Below are 20,801 nucleotides of genomic sequence, written 5' to 3'. Positions count from 1 at the left end.
ACAAATGGTAGGTGTTTTTATGTTCAGGGTAAACATATGTTTGGCATAGTGCCCCAGTTGAAAAAAAACAATTGATACACTATTAAAATAAAAGTGGAGGAGTTTACCTTATAGCCTACAGTATAATAAGGGACTACTCTATGTTTTAGTAACACGTCGTTGAATTCTCTAGTAGGTGTATATTGAGCATGTGCTGTTAGGCGCGTATTGATCTGTACGTGTTTGTGTTAAAGTTCAGATTCTGCCAGTAAAGGACCATGAAACTTAGCTCCCATCTCCAGCATTTTTATTAATAGCATTGTTGTGTAGCCAGGCCACATACACAACATAACCTTTCACTAGGACTGTCCAATTCTGTTACATCAAGGTTACTGAGCATCCAATTGAAAATGACACTGGTGACTCTCAGTGACTTCTAGCTAGTGGTCAATGAAACAAGGAAAATAACTAAATACTTTGTTAGTCTCTTTTTTTTCTGATAAACAATAATCTCAAGCAGTAGCCTGGAACCCCTTTGGACTTGGAGGCAATTTGATGTGGTAGAACTGAGGGGGACAATGATTTATGCGCTGGGCTAAAATGAATAGGTTAGGGTGTTGGTACCCGAGGCGAGGGATGGACCAGTTCAGCTTGTTGCTCCACAAGGCTTACTCGGTGCTGCACTGAATGAAGGGTCTGTAGATAAGAGTTCAGAACACTATTTGCTTGTGTTTATTGTTTGCCAGATTAATTTGTTTTTCTCTGCACATTGGGTGTTTGAGGGTCTTTGTTTTTTATGGGTTCTTTTGGGTTTCTTTGTTTTGCGCTCCCCTATTAAGAGACGAATCTCAAGGTTATATAATGTATACATCTTTTGATACTAAATGTACTTTGAACTTTGAGGTTAGGCTGCATATTTGTTAAATTCATTGATGAATCTTGAGGACGATAAAGCTGAAATGCTGCTCCTCAAGTTTACATTAGGATGCAGTGGACTATGTAAGAAGCCAATGATAGTCCCACACTTTGAAGCCCATGTCGTGATGAAATCACTGAGGCTGGAGGTTAGAACATTGGAAGCCAAGATGCACAGAGCACTGAAAATACATTTCCCCCCCCCCAGTGATGCTTCTGTTCGAAAGGCCAAAGGATGAAAATCAGTAACAGTGACTCAGTTCAAAAGATAAAAAGATCATAAGATCAAAATCTCAAAGGAATCCTCTAAATCACAGTGGCTCCTCAGTTGATATGTAACAGGTTTCAAACATTTCATGGAAAATATACTTTGATGTAGATAGAATTAATCTGTAGATGTTTTAACATTGATCTAGCTTTTTTAAAAAAACTCTTTTCAGTTATGTATGTTCTTTGTCATTCCAAGGCTTTCCAGCATGCTTGAATGTTTTTGTATATCTGACTTGGCTGGCTGGCAGTTCTTTTCCTCTCTTGTGGGTGGGAATTGTTTTGGTCACTCCAGGTGATCCCATTCCAACTCACCTGCTGAGAGGACTGTAAAGGGAAAGTCCTTATTTCTTTTGGATGTCAACAGTAAGCCATAACCCTTGCTCTTCACCACAAGATCTGCTTCAATATCAGCAAGCTTTTAATCTTGAATTGCCATGATGTGATTGAACATCTTATTTACTTCACCAATTAATCCCATCTATTATGTTTTTCTATAATTAATTTTTAAATTTAATTATGCTCACAGTAATTCTATTGCCTGACTTTTTGATAACCAACAAGAAAGATTTAATTAATTCACTCAGTAACTTATTTTAATAGGTAATTATTACTGAAGGTGCTAATATAATTTGATATATGAGTCAATTCTGCAATCAACTCTAATTTTTATTCACTCCTGGGCCTGGTCTTAAACTGGTGGCAAACTCAATAAGGCAACAAAAGCCTATGTTGCTACGTTGGAAATGAAATGATATAAAAAGCAAATAAACAATTGCGAATCTGAAATAAAAAAAACAATGTTTTTTTTTAATTAAAGAAGACATTCTTTTGATGCAGATACGTTTCAGTTGTTATAGATGTTGGCCCTAGAGTTGTTTCACAGACAGCAGTCCATCCTGCAATGCTTGGAGAGAGAGGCCAAAGGCCATCAAGAAGATATTTTATGGTAAGAGTTATCTCTCCAAGATGATTAATCACATTATCAGTGCAGACAACAACAAACCCTTTTATTGAATTCAAAATAAAGTTAAAAATATTGTAATTACAATATTAAAACCAGTAAGTGAAGGATACACACAGCATCAGGCAACATCTATGGAAAATCAACAGTGCTAATATTTCAAGTTCACTTTCCACAGATGCTGCTTGACCCCTTGAATATTTCCAGCATTTTCTGTTTTTATTACAGATGCAGCTTTTCCTTTTTGACTTTCCTGTTGTATCTTGGAGGCACTTTAGACCATAAGACATAGGAGAATGATTATGCTATCTAGCCTATCGAATCTGCTCTGCCATTCTATCCTTAGGGCATCACTCATCCTTAGGGTATCAAAAAGCAGCCAGTCACGAAACTCAGAAAGCGGGTCCCACCACCACAAAGAACCAAAGTTTGAGTGTAACTCTAAGGCAGGGTCTTCAACAGAATCCCATCCACCCTGAAAGGGAAAAGGTGAGACAACAAAGGTAGAAATTGTTGCTTGCGTAGATGAACACAAAGGAGTCGCAGTTTAGCACCATCATGACATAGCCCCAGCTTATGGATTTCCAGATATACAGTAAATCTATGGATATTCTATGGGTCTTTCTACAGAATGAAATCACTCACTGAGCCTCCATAAAGCTTCTGGCATCCAGGGCCTAAAGGTTCATTTTTCCCCCAAGTTCATCCTAAATGCATTGCCATTGGTTTTTAGAATGTCACCAATAATTAGACTCTTTAGTCAGAATATAGCATTTTGTACATTTCATTAGGTCATCTATCATTCTCCTAAATAACAGAACAATGAAATGAAGATTTTTGGTTCAATGTAATACAGGGGAAATACTGAAAGTCTTATGAAGGGAGAGACTGAAGTTGTGAAGTTCAATGCAGAAACAAAATACATTGAAAAGAAGTGCTTGGATCCTCAAGCTCAAGTTTATTGTCATTTCAATCATATCCTGTACATATCAACTGCCAAGTGACACAGAGTTCTGGCTGTCAGGACACTGGAGCGGGGATCCAATCTCAGACCCAGTACTGTGCACAGTAACAAATCCTGAGGTACAAACAAAGTCAGCGTCAAAGTTCAGGCAGAGATCAAAACATCCAAAGAAATCTCAAAACCAGAATCGGGAAACAGGCAGAGTCAGTATTCAGACGAACAGAGTTCAGGTACAAATGCTGAAAAGGCTCAGGAAAATTCACTGGCATAATCCAGCAACAAAGAGGTGAAAACACAGGACTGAGATACACTGAGCAATAAACAGAGTGGCAGATGAAAGGTGGAGCACAATGAAACAGAAGTGGTAGCAAAACAGGTAATAATGAGAAACAGGTGAGAGGCGGAGTACTCAATAATACAGGGGCTGGAGTAGAACAGGAGTGGGGTCAGGACCATATGGGGCATGAAAACAGACAAGAGCACATGGCAATACAAAACTCCAAACTGACGGCTGGGGGAAAACATACAAAAAGACAAAGTTCAACTGGAGATATTGACACCTGCAGACTAAATTGCTCAACACAGTGCAAATAACTCAAACACAACACAGTAATATTACCACAAATAAATTAGCAATTAAAATGCATTTAAGACACAAGTTAAAAAGCAAACATTGTAACGCTACTGGCACTTCATGTGGTGAGTCCTGGGTGATGGTAGGGTGTTCAGCAGGCTCACAGTCCGGTGAATGAACCAATGTCACATCCTAACATTCTTACACTCTGTTGAGGATCCCATAATCATCTAAATTATTGTTCTTAAGACTTGTTAATGTGGTGAAGTGGCAGAATATTCCAAGAGTACAAGTATTAAGATCCTTAAAGGAAGAGTGCAAATAAAAGAAAATGTTAATACAATTCAAACGGTATCCTGTGTTTTATTTGTAGGGGCAGTGGATATAACGTGGAAGTACTGTCAAACTTGACCATGACGTTGTATGATATGTAATCATGGAAAAAGAAATCACCAGTTTGATAGAAAGAATTTTTTTTACATATTTGAGGTAGGTAAAGCAAAAACATAAAACACAAGTTACTCGAGAAAACCCAGCGAATGTTATAATATTTTGAGAGTTCATCTGATCTTGTTCAATTACAGGCTTGTTCCTAGCCTTCGCTAATTTTTGGTCTCGTATTCTTTGTAACTACTGATTTATCTAATATGAATCCAATTCAGCATCTGCAACGCATAGGAATTCCTTTCTGGCTTGAATTTGTTTAATCAGTGATGCCATCCAAAAAACTGGGATTTCCTGAGCTTGGACTTTGTCCCTATTGCTCTGAAAAGAAATGTTTCCCATGTATTGCCAATAAAAATGCAAACCCTATTAGTGATCCACAATCTTTCTTTGCGAAGAGAGATTATACATTTTCATGAATAAAAGTAGAATGTGTTGAAAACACTCAGTGGGCCATCAATATCCATGGAAAGAAAAACAAGGTTAATATATTATGCTGAAACCCCTTTAACAGAACCTCATTACAAACAATTTCAAACAATTCTCTACTTTTTAATGTTTGTCTTGTTTTTATTGCGTACTGAACAGGAACTATGTTATTAATACATTTTTGTTTCTGTTCTATTACAAACATATGATTGAAAAAATGTAACTAATTATCAATGTCTAAGTAAACCCAGTTTCATCTGTGGAGACCTCAGAAGTGATTTGGAATCCCAGCCTCACCACCCCAGCTGAAAGGCTGTTCATTATCATTCCTTATCTCTGGCTTTGTAATGCAGCATCATCATTTACCTGACTCATTTCCTTACAATTTTAAAAATGATGTAAACTGTAATGCCTATTTAAAATACATGGTTAGGGTGGAGTAAGACTTTGAAGGACCTTATAGGGAAACTGATTTTGAAAAGGATTTGGTGGGATGTGAGAAACCAGCTAATTTCTGATACCATGATATCAGCATGGGGCAAAAGGATTTATGTAAGCTAAAATTCACAAGGCTAATGACAGCATTTTTGCAAAGCTCAACAAAGGCCAAGATAGCACAGGACCATGGCAAAAGGAGAAAGTCATCTAAACTCTCAAGACTGTTTCATCAATCAGGTTAGTTCACAGTTCTTCTGTACCACATTCACTACCTTTGCCCCATAACCTTCAGTACAGTTAGATCACAAAAGACCGCTGCTTTTAGAACTGATATTTGCAAAGGACCTTCCAGCTTTCTGGGTCAAAGTTCCCAATTTTTACAACCACAAAATTAATGATGGATCATTATTTTTGAATAGCTTTGCTTTAATATTAGTATCATGCTCTCATAACACTAATTATGGAGTTGGGGTGCAGATTGGGTATCAGGCTTGGAGATATGTCTCTACCCAAGGAGATGCAAGGCACTGCTTCTCTCCGCTGGCCTGCAGGTCAACTTTGGAAAAGGTGTAGCACCTGTTTAGCCTTCCCCCACCTCTCCCTGATTAGGGTCACCAAGGGAGTAGGTGGTGGATGGTCGTATGAGCAGCCGGTGCATGTCACAATAATTCCTGGATATGTGACCACTGATGTCAAGCAGACAATCCCTGAAGAGTGGTGATAATGGCTGGGGGTGACCCATCTTTGTAAAGACACTGCCCAGAAGAAGGAAATGGCAATCACTTCTGCAGCAAAAATTGGCATAAACAATTGTGGTCATGGGACCATGATCGCCCACGTCATATGACATGGCATTTAATGATGATGACCATAGTCTCAGTTTCTGAGTTAATGCAGGAGTCAAGGTGAAATATGTTCTCCTTCTTTACCTAATTGAATCCATCTTATTGTCTTGATTGCTATCTCCATTCAATTGTGCATACTTAATACAAGCTATGGCTTATGCAATGTGTCTCATTGTAAGCCTCTCAGCTGCCCACAATTGCAAGCCACCTTTACTATCCCCCAGCTATTCTTTCTGTGGAACATTGTACAAAAATCAGTGCAATTTTCTGGATCAAACTCAAAAAAGTCTTTACATAAAAGAATCAATTTTCTTGCCTTTGTATATTCCAGTTCAGGGAAGCTAACTTTCTGTTACTTTATGGATTACATTTTCTAACCACACACTTGTTTTTAATCCTTTGTGTATTCAAACAGTCAAATCTCTGTTTCTCCTTTATTCCCAGATTCCCACCTGATTTGTCCCTTCTCTGAACAACAGAGTTACGCGATGGTACCAGTGTCCTCCCGTAACTTCTGAAACACCTTTGTACTATTTCTCATACTTCTAGGTTTGGTGCCACAGAATTGAGATGGATGATTTGTCAGCTTTGCTTCACTTACAGTGATGCATTGTGGTTGGCAGCCAAGTTAAGTACTGATAAAATTTAGAAGATAGATAGTTGGCAAATTCAACAGCCAATCCTAGCTGCTACCTAAACTCTCCTGAGCTTCTGTAAGTATTTTATCTTTTGTACTGCCAGGGCATTAAGAAATAGTGTTCTCTATCTTTTTGCCAAATTCCATTTTTTTCATCCGAAGCCTGACCTAATAAGATTAGAGCTTACAGAAGCATAGCTCAAAATGCATGCTGCACTGTACCTAGGATAAAGTAATGTTTGTTTTCCTCAAAATTGATTGTACAGTGGTGGAATTAAAGTACTGAATGTCTGAAACCTATAAATGGTCAAAAGAGGTGAAGTAAGTAAGAAACTTTTCTCTACTCCAGTAGTGTCTAGAAATATAGGTCATGGGTTTAAGTCAGTTGTGGGGATTTTTGAGGAACTGATTGTTGTGTAACTAATACTTCAGCAATATTTGAGTAATCTCGTATATAATTTGCTTGATTAAGCAGTCTTGTCTGTTTAAATAATTCCTTACGGGTTATATGTATAAATAAAACATGAATTGCATATGTCATTATGTTAACACATGACATGTGCACACCTTGCTTAAAGTTAGACCCGTATGTTCAGGCTCCTGTGCCTTCCTTTGAATGAGTTTAATTTTTTGAAGTTACAAATCATAACACTGATGAAGGGATGTTTTTCATGCAGAGGTTGAAATCCAGATTGCTTTGCCAGAGGGGGGAGTGAAGACAGAGATTCTTGGGAAATTTATGAAGTATCTTGATGTGCACTTCAACCACCACAGGTCAGAAAGTAGGAGGTCAGGTACCGGAATATGGAATTATTATAGATGAGTTACTGATGTTTGACTCTGATGAATACCTTGCTTCAGTGCTAAATGGTGCAATGATTCTCCAATTCAGCAAGTTAGGCAATATTTGCATTCAGATCAGTGACTGGCATAAACAGGTGTATAAAATGCACAGATCTCTCAATGAAGAGATGGAGAGGTGGGAAAGAGAAAAGAAGGCAGAAGATCTCATGCTGCAAAAAGCAGGAAAGATTCACCAACAAAAGGTGATAGTGCACCTAAAGGCTTGGACAGGGTACATTGTTACAACTTTGGAAGGGATGGCCTGAACCTGTAGGAGAAACCTGAGGACATGGTGAGAAACCAAATTATCCAAAAGAGAATATATAAACACTACACAAAGGACTTGAGACTAGAACCGAACCCACATTATTGTAGACTTGAGTCAGCAGCTTTGCCATGCAATTTACTTTATTGTTTAATAATGGTTACATCTGTCTGCAATTGCCCGATCACTATCAAAGCAGTGCTTGTTAATCATTGAAAACCACATGCTTTGTCTTGCCTTCATTGTTAATGGCCTTCCATTACCATACAGCTTGGTTCTCCTCTCATCATCATGATCCAATCTTTATGAACCCATCCCTAAATGACCTTTTAATTTCTTCTATTAATAGATTATTTCATTTTAATTAAAAAGGCTTGCTACAAACACAAAGTAGGGCAGGTGATAGCTGAAGAGCCAAAGTCTCTTAGAGTTATAGAATGCAAGAGCAAAGAAACTGGCCCATCTAGCCTGAGCTGAACCATTAATCTGCCTAGTCCCATTGACCTGCACCTGGACCAGAGCCCACCATACCCCTACCATCCATGTATCTATCCAAATTTCTCTTGAAATCAACCCCACATCCACCACTTGTGCTGGCAGCCTCTTCCACACTCCCACTACACTATGAGTGAAGATGTTGTCCCTCATATTTCCCTTAAATCCTTCACCTTTCAACCTTAACCTGTGACCTCTAGTTATAGTCCCACCCAACCTCAGTGGAAAAAGATGGCTTGCATTTACCACAAGAGTGGATAGCCAGTGCCTCTCCCCCAGGGCACCACGGCTCAGTACAAGAGGACATGGCTTTAAGGTAAGGGGAGGGAAGTTCAAGGGGGATATTAGAGGAAGGTTTTTCACTCAGAGAGTGGTTGGTGAATGCACTGCCTGAGTCAGTGGTGGAGGCAGATACACTAGTGAAGTTTAAGAGACTACTAGACAGGTATATGGAGGAATTTAAGGTGGGGGGTTATATGGGAGGCAGGGTTTGAGGGTCGGCACAACATTTTGGGCCAAAGGGCCTGTAATGTGCTGTACTGTTCTATGTTCTATATCTATACTATTCATAATTTTGTATACTCCTATCAAATCTCCTTTCAAACTTCCTCATTCTCAAAATAAAGTCCTAACCTATTCAACACACACAAAATGCTGGAGGAAATCAACAAGCCAGGCTGCATATATGGAACAGAATAGAGTTGATGATTTGGGACGAGACCCTTCAGCAGGACTGACCTCTTCAACCTTTCCCCATGACTCAGATCCTCAAGTCCCAACAATGTCCTTGTAAGTTTTCTCTGCACTCTTTCAATCTTATTTACATCTTTCCTGTAGGCAGATGACCAAAAATGCACAGAAAACTCCAGATTAGGCCTCACCAAAGTCTTCAACATAACGTCACAACTCCTGTACTCAACACTCTGATTTATAAAATCCAATGAGTGAAAAGCTTTCTTTATTACCCTATCTACTTGTTGTACAACTTTCTAGGAATTAAGCATCTGTATTTGCAGATCCCTCTGTTCTACCACACTCCTCAGTTCAACACCTCATACTTGTCTGCTTTATTTTCCAACTGCCATTTTTCGGCCTATTTTACCAGCTGGTACAGATCTGTGAGTCTTCTTCACTGTCCGCTATACAGCCAATGTTATTTGCAAGTTTGCTGATCTGGTTTACACATTATGGTACAGATCGTTGATATAGTTGAAAGGTACCAATGGACCAGCACCGATCCCTGTAGCACACCACTAGTCACCAGCCTCCAGTCAGGGAGGCGACCATCAACAACCATCAACAACACTCTAGCTTCTTCCACAAAGCTAATATCTCATCAAATTTACTACCTCATGTTGAATGCCAAGCGACTGAACCTTCTTGATCAACCTCCCACACGGAATCTTATCAAATGCCTTGTTAAAGTCCATGTAGACTGTCTTGCCTTCAATTTTCCTGGTAACTTCCTCAAAAAACATTATAAAATTAATTAGACACAACCTACCACTCACAAAACCATGTTGATTATCCCTAATCAGTCTCTGTTTATACAAATATTTATGTATCTAGTCCCTTAGAATACCTTTCAATAACTTTCCCATTACTGATGTCAGGCTTGTTGACCTATAACTTAGTCTTTCTTTAACAATGGAATGATATTAGCTATCATCCAATCCTCTGGCAACTCACCCATGGCTATGGATGTTTTAAATATCAGCCTTAAATGTTGATTGTTTGTTAATTTCTGTAGTTGCTGCCTGATCTGCTGAGTTCAAGCACTTTGCATGTGTTGCTTTGCACTCCCAGCATATGTAGAATTTCTTGGGTTTTAAATGTCTCTGCTCAAGGCACTGCAATTTTTGCACTAGCCTCCCACAGGTCAAAAGGAACATATTGTCAGGTCCTAGGGATTTATCCACCCTAACTTGCCTCAAGATAGCAAGCATTTCCTCCTCTGTAATCTGTACAGGGTTGATGACCATTGTAGCATTGTCTCACATAGTGTCTGTGTCCATCTCCTGAGCAAACACAGATAATCAAAACCCATTTAAGACTTTCCCCATCTCTTTCAGATCCGTGCATAGATTACCACACTGATCTTCCTGGAGACCAATTCTTTCCCTTGCTTTTCTTTTGCTCATAATATATCTGTAGAAACCCAGCAGCTTCTTTGTCACCCAGCAGCAACTTGCATGTTGCCTCTGCTACTGAAATAAAACACTGAGCTGTTTTCAGCACACCATGAATTCACCTTGAACAACATTTGTATTTCAGGACTGCCAATGTCTATAAAGTGAGTTCCTCTGGCATACAATCTGTGGCAAATTGCCTGATCAAAAAAGAGCACAGAAAATTGGTTGAATTGACCAAAGCTTTCTGAAGCTCTCTCCCATTTTTGTTAATCCAACATAAAGTGTGATTCTCATTAGGAAACCTGTGGTGGAGGCTGAAGATTATTTTGATACGGGTATTTGAGATGACAATATTGGCATTAGTAGCCAAAGTATGACTAAACATTTCCCAAGGTAAAATGCACATTAGCAACAACTGGTATTAGGGGACATCTGGTATTAGAACCGATGGCTGTCACTTGAAGTGAAGGTGCTCTTTCAGAGTAACGTGAAGCTGGACAGAATTATTATCAGGTTGCTTCTCCAGTACTTCTTAGGTTCTAACAAGTCTCACCAGAAATTACTGTCTAAGAAGGTGACAGTTCTATAATTCTCCATTTCCAGGGATGGGCTATTAGCATAAGGTGTACCTCTGTTAGCCATTTGGTAAGTCATTTTTGCAATCTGCTATTTCTTCCAATGTGAGTACTGTGTGTAATAACTTTGGAGTATATTCAAGGCTTTTTAACTGTCCTATGTGGACAGGTATCTCTCAAAGTCCAGCCCTATGTCCCCACTGTGAACTGTGGGTCCAACCAATTGATAATATCATGAAGAAGGCACACCAGTGTTTCTACTTCATTAGGAGTTTAAGAACATTTGCTAATATCTGCAAAGACATGCAAGTTTCTGTAGGTGTATAATGGAGAGCATTCTGACAGCTAAGGAGCTCCAATGCACAGGGTCACAAGAGACTGTGAAGGTATGCAGACTCATTCAGCTCCATCACAGGCTCAACCCATCACATCACTGAGGAAATCTTCAAAATACAGTGCCTGAAGATAATTGGATCCATCATTAAAGATCTCAACATCCAGAATATGCCCTCTTCTCATCTCCACTGCTGACTCTTCAGTAAGCACAGTGAATGTTCTCCCGACTTCTACTTCCTGAAGTTCGAAATCAGGTTTTTAGCCGTGCTGACATTGAGAGTGAGGTTGTTGTGATGGCAACAACCAAATGATTTATCTCACTCCTGTACCCGTCCTTGCTGTCACCTGAAATTTTACCAACATTGGGTTATCAGAACAATTATTGCAACTTTCATCAGTTCTGACAAAAGGTCATCAATGTGAAGTATTAACTCTGTTTCTCTCTAGAAATTATGCTTCTGTATTTGATTCTTTTGGGGTGGTTTCTCACCTTTTTACATTTTACATATTTAGTTGTTTCACTGCTACATGAAGACATACGATCAGTTATCTTTGTTTTGAATAGTTTTTTATAACTGCTGATGCTTTATTTAATGACCTTATATTTGTGGACTGGTGATCAAATTAATATTGTTCAAATCCCACTGCAGAAAAGACAAATTGCCCATATTATGCTTATTTCCTCCTTTCATATCTCAGATACATTAATCAACATTATAATACTGCACTCCTGAGTTGCATTATGGTGTAAATTAGAAATTGTTTTTTTTTGGAATTAATGATTGAATGATTTTCCTTTCTAATTAAATTTTACAAATGTGTCCAGTGGAAGTTGTGTCATTGAAGTAATAAAAGAAACCATTAAATATAGACATTGATTAATATTGGTATTTACAAGCTGGTCTTATAGCTAATTGATTTGATCCTCTAGAAAGCTAGTCTTACAATTTTTCTATTGGTTCATCTAACTACCTTCAATGACTTCTACATTCTGATTACAAACGCCTTTCGGATGTAATCTTGTCAGCTGTTGAGTACAAATAATCTTTGCAATTATTCCGAGCTTATCATCCACCATCTTGAACATAAACCTACTGTACCATCTTGCCATATCTGGAAGTACTGACTAGGACTAATTTTTCTATTCCATTAAGTACTTTACATAATGATCTCTCTGAATCCATTAATTTGAAATCAGATGAATAATATTTTGTCTTAGCTCCCAGAACTCTCGTGCATACTAAGTGGAAGCTGTCTGGGATACAATATTTTTACGTACCTCTCTGTTGTAAATCTTTTCATTGGATGGACCTCCACTAAAGAAGTTTTAAGTCTGAATGTGCACCGCAGAAAATACTATTGCAAATGGATATAACTATTTGGCCACATATCAATTAAATTTATTACGAGAGCACCATAGATGGAGGTGGTGGAGAGCATTAATACTTAATGTTTAGATTCAAACTGGTAGCAGAGGAGGATGCTGGTTGAAGCATGCATTTGTCAATGATCCATGAACACTAATTCACCTTTGCTCTTTTGCACTATTTGCTTATTAATTATTGTAATATACTTACTGCTTGTTATGCGGCTGGCGCTTTAGGCAGCAATGAAGGTCCTCCACTTCTGGCAGTATTCAGGGCTTCCTTCATTGTGTCAGTAGCATCCTCTTGGTTTTCACGACTGTCAGTCATACCATTGCACTCAGGTGTAGAAGGAATCTTCATTGCTGTTTCCGTAACAATTTTGCTTTACCAATCAGGGTTATTAGCCCTGAACTGAACCCCCAAGCCTGGAGGAAAGATTGTTCACTCTTATTCTGTTCTCTACCCTTTGGCCTGCTTGGCATGCGTGACCCTGCCAAGAGACAAAGCAGAAAGCCCTGACTTCAGCCAACATAGCTCTCTGGCATGCAAGCCAACAAAAAAAGAAAAGGTTGTGGTCCTATTGGAGGTATTGAAGCATAATACTTTTTAACTGTACTGCTGCCACAAAACAACACATTTCATTACATTATGTCAATTATAGGAGTATTTGATAGCTCTAGGTCTGTACACTAGAGTATAGAAGAATGAGGGGGGGATCTCATTGAACCTATTGAATGTTGAAAGGCCTAGATAAAGTGGAAGTACAGAGGATGTTTCCAAGAGTGTGAGAGTCAAGGGCCAGAGGGCACAGATTCAGAATAGAAGGATGTCCTGTTAAAATGGAGATGAGGAGGAATATCTTTAGCTAGAGGGTTGTGAATCTGTGGAGGCCAAATCTTTGGGTATATTTAAAGCAGAGTTTGATAGGTTCTTGATTATTAAGGGCATCAAAGGTTATGGGGGGAAGGACATGGGAATAGAGTTGAGAGGGATAATAAATCAAACACATTCAATAGCCCAAGTGGCCTAGTTCTGCTCCTACATATCATGGTTTTATGGTTTCATGAAATTAAACTTGATTCTGATTCTAATTCTAATTTGAATTCACCAGTAAAATCTATATCTAACACAGTGTCATCACATCCATCAACTGAAGCATGCAGTAGCTCGATGACATATCCTCTGAGACAAAGATTTAATATGAAGGAAAATGCAAGCTGTGTCACATGCTTATAGAAACTGTAGGATGTTTAATATTGGAGTGGTACCACCAGTGAAAAGTAGAACCATAGAACCATAGTACATTACAGCACAGAAACAGGCCTTTTGGCCCTTCTTGGCTTTGCCAAACCTAGTCCCACTGACCTGCACCTGGCCCATATTCCTCCATACACCTCTCATCCATGTACCTGTCCAAGTTTTTCTTAAATGTTAAAAGTGAGCCTGCATTTACAACTTCATCTGCAGCTCATTCCACACTCACACCACTCTGTGTGAAGAAGCCCCCCCCCCCCATGTTCCCTTTAAACTTTTCCCCCCTTCACCCTTAACCCATGTCCTCTGGTTTTTTTCTTCCCTAGCCTCAGTGGAAAAAGCCTGCTTGCATTCACTCTATCTATACCCAACATAATTTTATATAGCTCTATCGTCTCCCCTATTCTTCTACTTTCAAAAGTAGTTCAAATAGGCATTGCTAGGCAGAAATCTCCAATAGCATCAGCAAGCTTCCTGCTCTAAATCCTTTAGTTCAGCAGTCTAACATCTTCAGTTTGTTTTTGACTGACTGGCAAATGCCCTACTGTACCAGACTATGTTTCTTGCTAGGAAACAAGGCTCCACTTTCTTAGAAGTTTGTAAGTATCCAACATGTCACTAAAAATTCTGACAAACTTTTATAGGTGCACAGTGGAGTCTATCATAACTGCTGGCATCACAGCCTGGTATGGAAACACCAAAGCCCAGAAATGGAAAATGCTACAGGAAGTGGTGGATACAGCCCAGTCCATCACAGGCAAAGCCCTCCCCACCACTGAGTACACTTACATGGAGCATTGCCACAGGAAAGCAGCATCCATCAACAAAGACCCCCACCACCATCATCTCTTCTCATTACTACCATCAGGTAAGAAGTACAGAAGCCTTGGGTCGCACACACCCAGGTTCACGAACAGTTATTACCTTAGAACCAACAAGCCCCTGACCAGTGTGGATGACTTCATTCACCACTACTCTGAGCTGATTCTAAGATCTCCAGGCTCACTTTCAAGGATTCCTTACAACTTGTGTTCTTGGTATTATTTTACTTTACAGAGTTTGTCTTCTTTTTTCAATTTGGTGTTTGTCAATCTTTATCTCCTTATGTATTGTTTCTCGTAAAATGTTATTGTGTTTCTTTTTTTGGCTATAAGTGGCCACAACAGAATGAATCTGAAGTTAGCATATGGTAACTTCTACATAGATTGGTAATAAATTTGCTTTGAACTTTGAACTCCAGCTCAGCAAAAAAAAAACTGATGGCATTGAACCATGAATTATTTTATTACCCACAGTGTGTCTGCAAAAGCATTGAATGCCAGGGAAGAGCAGAATTGAATGGGAATATAAATTCATTCCAAACAATAAAGTATTCAAACCTCACAGTTGCATTTCTTTATCCCTTCTGAGTATTGAATTTGGAGCAAATAGATGAGCAACAATTTAACATGCAAAGGGGCATTGGGCAGTACAACCATTCAAGAATCATAATAATTTGGAGGGGAACTTTTTTCATTAAAAGCTAGTGGGTGGAAGTCAAATTAAATGCATACGGGAATGAACAATGCTTGTTCTTTAGACTCATCTGGATAAAGGGTTAGAAGACATAAGTAGTATTCTCTTTTGAGTTCCTTTGTGTTCATCCTGAAACTGTCATGGGCTAAAACTAGTCAAGGTCTCATAGCACACAACCCAGACTCTTTTCAAAAGGTTATTAAATTTAGCAAGTGACAGAATTGAAATAACGTGAATAAAAACACTACAAATAACATGACTTTAGACTTTACATGAAATGAAGTAAAATTAATTGCTGAATTTTCTCAGTGGATTCAAGATATCACTGGACAAGAACATTTTTCAAAAGTGTTGCTTCCTCAAAATTTGTTTTTCCTTATGAAGGACCATTTCAAGCAGAGTGCAAATATAATTTCAGACTACTTATATCATGTAGGAATTTGGAGAAGCAAGAAATGAGTTTTTATTGAATGTAATGCATTTAATTTCATAATGGTCTGATGCTTTGCAATAGCTGAATTAAGTGAAAAATGTTTTGTTGATGATTTTTATTTGTTCTCCATGTCAGAGACTTCTCACTGAAGTGTTCAACAATAATCAGCCAGCATGGAGAGATTCCAATTGCCCTGATACCATTTCTTCATGACTGCAATGTCCTGGTGTAACTTTTCAAAACTCATCACAACAGTGCCAAGCTTTGCAGGGAAGAAGTCGAAATTCTTTTACGTTGTATATCAACGATTTGGATTATGGAATAAATGGCTTTGTGGCTGAGTTTGATGATGATACAAAGATAGATGGAGGGGCTGGTAGTGCTGAGAGTCTGCAGAGAGACTTGAATAGATTGGGGGAATGGGCAAAGAAGTGGCAAATGAATTACAATGTCGGAAAGTGTACGGTCATGCACTTTGGTAGAATAAATAAATGGGCAGACTATTATTTAAATGGGAGAGAATTCAAAATTCTGAGATGCAATGGGACTTGGAAGTCCTCGTGCAGGATACCCTTAAGGTTAACCTCCAGGTTGAGTCGGTGGTGAAGAAGGCGAATGCAATGTTGGCATACATTTCTAGAGGAATAGAGTATAGGAGCAGAGATGTGATGTTGAGACTCTATAAGGCACTGGTAAGACCTGACTTGGGATACTGCGTGCAGTTTTGGGCTCCTTATTTAAGGATGTGCTGACATAGGAGAGGGTTCAGAGAAGATTCAGTAGAATGATTCAGAGAATGAGAGGGTTAATGTATGGGGAACGTTTGACTGCTCTCGGACTGTACTCCTTGGAGTTTAGAAGAATGAGGGAGGACCTCATCGAAACATATTGAATGTTGAATGGCATGGACAGAGTGGATGTGGCAAAATTGTTTCCCATGGTGGAGGAGTCTAGCATGAGAGGACATGACTTGAGGATTGCAGGGCGCCCATTCAGAACAGAGATACAGAAAAAAAATTTTAGCCAGAGGGTGGTGAGTCTGTGGAATTTGTTGCCACGGGTGGCAGTGGAGGCCAAGTCATTGGGTGTATTTAAGGCAGAGACTGATGAGTATCTGAGTAGTCAGGGCATCAAAGGTTATGGTGAGAAGGCGGGGGAATGGGACTAAAGGGGAGATTGGATCAGCTCATGAAACGGCCGAGCAGTCTTGATGGGCTGAATGGCCGACTTCTACTCCTTTGTCTTATGGTCTTATAGTCTAAATGGGAATGAAGAAAAGGATTCTTTAGTGATGTAACACTCTGGAAAAGGTTTCACTGCTAATATAATATTCTTTCTGTAGAAGCTGTGTTTGGGTTATGGTTTAGAGATAATGGCTGCTTTGGAATGGGAGCCATCCAATCAGGGGAGCGGGTTTTTATGTTGTATGCCTGACAGCAGTGTGAGCTGGGATCTTTGTTCGGTGGGAGATAACGGAAAAAGATGCTGGAGAGAACCGATCACAGGATTCAACTGGATGGCGGACCGTGATTCGATGGAGCAAGGTGCAGTGGTCTACTGAACAGTGGTGAATATGACCTCTGGAAGAGTTGAACTCCAACTTGTGCACATTTGACTGTTCAATTATTATCCTTTTTGGTTTTTTCCCTTTCTAATATTTACTAACCTTTTAGTTAAATTGACAATTGACAATATAACTCCTTTAATTGTATGCAGTGTGCTGTCTGTTATTTTGTGGCACTGAGTTGTAACAGGGTACCAAACAGCATCCACACAAATTCGGGTTTGGGATGGGAGAGCCATCCCAGTCTCACAGATTTGACGGGACCAGAGTGTGGATTCCCTAGAACTACACAGCCTAAGGAAAATGGGATTTCAGTGACATGTTGCACTTCATGTTTGTATGTTTGAAGTATGTTATCAACCAGCTGCATGTAATTTGGTGCCCTGTAGTTGCCAAGAAACTTTTCAACAACATCCTTGAATGCCTTCCATGTGATTTCCCTCAGTCGCACTGGAGGTTCTTATGGTTGCCTGTCATCGATGACCTACTTGGCTTGTGAAACAACAAAGTGCCTTCCTTAAAAGGTTATTCTTTGGTCCGGTTATTCTGACTTGAATTGTGAATTGAAACAACAGATAAAAGTAATTTTAAAAAAATGTGTGATTGAGAAATTTCACGGTAATTTTCGTGATCAGCAGCCAAAATCCATAAGATGCACCCAAAAGTATCCAGGAAGAAAAATTTTTGTTGCCCAGCATATTTAGATATTCAGAGACAAGAGGACAGAAGAGATATATGCTCAGTGGCCACCTTATTAGTACATCAATACGGCTGCTTATTAATGCAAATATCTAAGCAGACAATTATGTTGCAGCAACTCAATGCATAAATGCATGCAGACAGGGTGAAGAGCTTCAAGTTGTTTTTCTGAACAAACATCAGAATGGAGAATAAGTGTGATCTAAGTGACTTTGACAAAGGAAGATAGGGTGATTTGGGTATCTCAGAAACTGCTGGTCTCCTGGGATTTTCACACACAACAGTGTCTAGAGTTTACACAGAATGGTACAAAAAAATGCCTTGTTAATTGAAGAGGTCAGGGGAAAACAGCCAGACATATTCAAGCTGAGAGGAAGGCGACAGTAACTCAAAAAAACACACGTTAAAACAGTACTGAGCAGAAGAATATCTCTGAATGCACAGCATGTCAAATCCTACAGCAGCAGAAGTTCATGAACATACACTCAATGGCCACTTTATTAGGTACAGGAGATACTTAATAAAGTGGCCACTGAGTGTATGGTTAGTGCAGGAATGCTGCATTGAAGCAAAAAAAAATCAGTCACGATCTGATTGAGTTGGCAGTGCATGTGTGAGTGAATGAATGGATTTCTCCTGATTGTATTGCTTACGTGATCAGAAAATATTAGAACTATGCTTGGCAGTAGTATGGTCCAGCAGATGGGTTTGACAAATGCAGACCAGGATTACAAAAGTTGCTTCAATGCAAGTAATCAGCTTAGCCTTACAGCTGGTGGCTGCACAAGGAGATGTTTATTCATGGAACAGGGAAAATAAAAGGCAAACAGCATCCACTCCCCAGAGGAAACAGCCAATTGAGCATGCAAGGAGACAGTGCGCAAATCAAGCTGCAGGATGAACTCAAGGTGTCTGGCAGCGTCCATAGAATGAAATGAACAGTTGACGTGCCAAGTTGAGATCTGTTATTTAGAATGACCACATGAAATGTCTTTACCTAAAATATTGACTGCCTATTTCCCTCCACAGATGCTGCCTGACCTGTTGGGTTTTGTTAGTAGTTCGTCTTTTTCTCCCAACTCTAGTCTCCAGTTTGTTATGTCTCCAAGATATATTTATTACTACTCTTGAAGATGGGTATCACTGTCCTTTTATTACCCATCCCTAATTGAAAAGGAGGTGATGAAGTACTTTCAGAAACAGCATATGGTCCTTCCAATATAGGGAGTCTCCCTCAGAGAGTAAATTAAAGCCAAGTTTTACAATGGTGTCCAAGCAAGACTACACAAAACATTATTTATAAAATAAAATTTTGGATTAAATTGGCTCAAACTACAGTAGTCAAAATCTAATTCCTTCCACGCTTAACCAATTGGAATGTTCAAGAAGTTAAGTAATGATTAAATGTTGATCAAACTACCAAAATTTTGGAACATTGAACCTGTCTTCAAATCCTACTGCAATGGCTGGTGAATTTAATTTTAGGTAATGGAATAAATCTTAAATAATTAAATCAAGTCAATTTTAATAATGGTAACTGAATGAAATCACAGAATTGTTGTTAACAAATGCATATGATTCACTAACATCCAATAAGGTCTCAGGATAAGAACTCTGTTGTTTTTCTATGATTCTGGATTCATTCATCTAGTTTATTCTCAACCATTTCCTCGGTTCAGCGATGGAACAAAAATATCTCTAAAAAATATAATATATTAAAAAATTTTATATATATATATATAGATACATAATATATTTTTCATCTGTAAAAACAGTACAGTACCCACAAAGTGGATTTGGCTTCAAATCAAACAGCCAAATCATAGCCTTCGCTAACTTCCCATTATCTGGTATAAAAGTAAAAAGATCCAGTTTTTAATCCCCCATTAAACTTGAAATGTCACATCAGTCAGAGATAAATATGGACAGTCTGAAGTACCTCACAATCAAAACACATAATCTGTTGTATTCCTACACAATGGTCTCTTAAGGAATCAAAGCTCCCACCAAAAATATACTTCAGTCCATGAGAAACAACATTCTGCAGGACATTGGTAACTATTGCCTGTATTTAAGATGACCAGCTATACACCATATCAAATATTGATGATAATAGGTGCCAGAGGTGGTATGTCCCATCTGTAGATAGAGATTAACGGGCCGGAACTTTTCAAAGACAAAGTTGATGCTCTCAGAAGATCCAAACATGCAGGAAATGTTGCAAAGCTTCAGTCCTAGTCGGGAAAAATTTAATAACATTCCATTTTTTTTGCCCGATGAAGCAAAGGTGCGAACACTGCTGCACCAACCCTCTAAGAGAAGCTAGAAATGGAATTGGGATGGCACACAAGAAAAATAATTGATTCATTCTGGTTCAGTTTGATCAATGAGTCTCTATTAGTTTAATAAACTATTAAAGCAAAGTTTTAGTTGTGGCTCTTGTTCGTCAGCGGCCACGTTATGGATGATAGGTTCATAGAGTCACAGAGAAGTACAGCACAGAAACAGGCCCTTTGGCTCACTTAGACCACGCTGAAATTTTGTTCTGCTTTGTCCCATTGACCTTCACCTGGACCACAGCCCTCCATCCTCCTCCAATCCAAGTGCTTATTTAATCTTCATCTAAAAGCTGAAGTTAAACCCACATCCATCATTTCTGCTGGGCGCTCATTTCACGCTCTCACCATTCTCTGAGTGAAGAAAATCTTCCTTAAACATTTTGCCTTTCACCTTAAGCCCATTACCTCTAGCTTTAGTCTTACGACTTCAGAGAAGAAAGCCTGCTTGTGTTTACCCTATATTTACCCCTCGTAGGGGTATGTATGGTATCCAGGGAGGGGTACCTCTTCTGGTGAAAGGGTTTGTGG

The 20,801-nt window shown here is 39.0% G+C and overlaps 1 protein-coding gene and 1 long non-coding RNA gene across 2 annotated transcripts in view; one reads left to right on the top strand and one right to left on the bottom strand.

Moving 5' to 3' along the window:
- Positions 1–20,801, bottom strand: part of LOC132393736 (general transcription factor II-I repeat domain-containing protein 2-like) — a 171,642-nt gene that overhangs the window by 55,096 nt on the left and 95,745 nt on the right. The window lies entirely within an intron of this gene.
- On the top strand, positions 4,089–15,933 carry LOC132393737 (uncharacterized). The gene is made up of 3 exons (XR_009512063.1): positions 4,089–4,152; positions 14,368–14,591; positions 15,807–15,933. It is a non-coding gene; the product is annotated as an uncharacterized LOC132393737 (long non-coding RNA).

The sequence above is a fragment of the Hypanus sabinus genome, chromosome 5 (genome assembly GCF_030144855.1).
Source record: "Hypanus sabinus isolate sHypSab1 chromosome 5, sHypSab1.hap1, whole genome shotgun sequence".
NCBI classification, from domain to species: Eukaryota; Metazoa; Chordata; class Chondrichthyes; order Myliobatiformes; family Dasyatidae; genus Hypanus; species Hypanus sabinus.
The sequence above is the reverse complement of the archived record's forward strand: the minus strand, read 5'-3'. Positions and strand labels throughout refer to the sequence as shown.